Genomic DNA, 740 nt, shown 5'->3' on the forward strand with positions numbered 1-740 from the left:
AAATTTTCAAACAGGAAGAGGAGATGGCAGCCGAAAATAATAATAATGCAAGGAGGATGCTTGGTGACTTTACTGCACCTAATTCCAATTTACATGGAAGAAGCATCTCCATTCCTGCCATTGGAGCAAACAACTTTGAGCTGAAACCTCAATTAGTTTCTCTGATGCAGCAGAACTGCAAGTTTCATGGACTTCCATCTGAAGATCCTTTTCAGTTCTTAACTGAATTCTTGCAGATATGTGATACTGTTAAGACTAATGGAGTAGATCCTGAAGTCTACAGGCTCATGCTTTTCCCTTTTGCTGTAAGAGACAGAGCTAGAATATGGTTGGACTCTCAACCTAAAGATAGCCTAAACTCTTGGGATAAGCTGGTCACGGCTTTTTTAGCCAAGTTCTTTCCTCCTCAAAAGCTGAGCAAGCTTAGAGTGGATGTTCAAACTTTCAAACAGAAAGAAGGTGAATCCCTCTATGAAGCTTGGGAAAGATACAAACAGTTGACCAAAAAGTGTCCTTCTGACATGCTTTCAGAATGGACCATCCTGGATATATTCTATGATGGTTTATCTGAGCTATCAAAGATGTCACTGGACACTTCTGCAGGTGGATCCATTCACCTAAAGAAAACGCCTGCAGAAGCTCAAGAACTCATTGACATGGTTGCTAATAACTAGTTCATGTACACTTCTGAAAAGAATCCTGTGAATAATGGGACGCCTATGAAGAAGGGAGTTCTTGAG

General features: G+C 40.7%; 1 non-coding gene across 1 annotated transcript; it reads right to left on the reverse strand.

The window, feature by feature from the left end:
* Window positions 1–419: 419 nt before the first annotated feature.
* LOC112724242 (small nucleolar RNA R71) lies at window positions 420–527 on the reverse strand. The gene has a single exon (XR_003163415.1). It is a non-coding gene; the product is annotated as a small nucleolar RNA R71 (small nucleolar RNA).
* Between the last annotated feature and the right edge of the window lie 213 nt (window positions 528–740).

The sequence above is a fragment of the Arachis hypogaea genome, chromosome 11 (assembly GCF_003086295.3).
Source record: "Arachis hypogaea cultivar Tifrunner chromosome 11, arahy.Tifrunner.gnm2.J5K5, whole genome shotgun sequence".
NCBI classification, from domain to species: domain Eukaryota; kingdom Viridiplantae; phylum Streptophyta; class Magnoliopsida; order Fabales; family Fabaceae; genus Arachis; species Arachis hypogaea.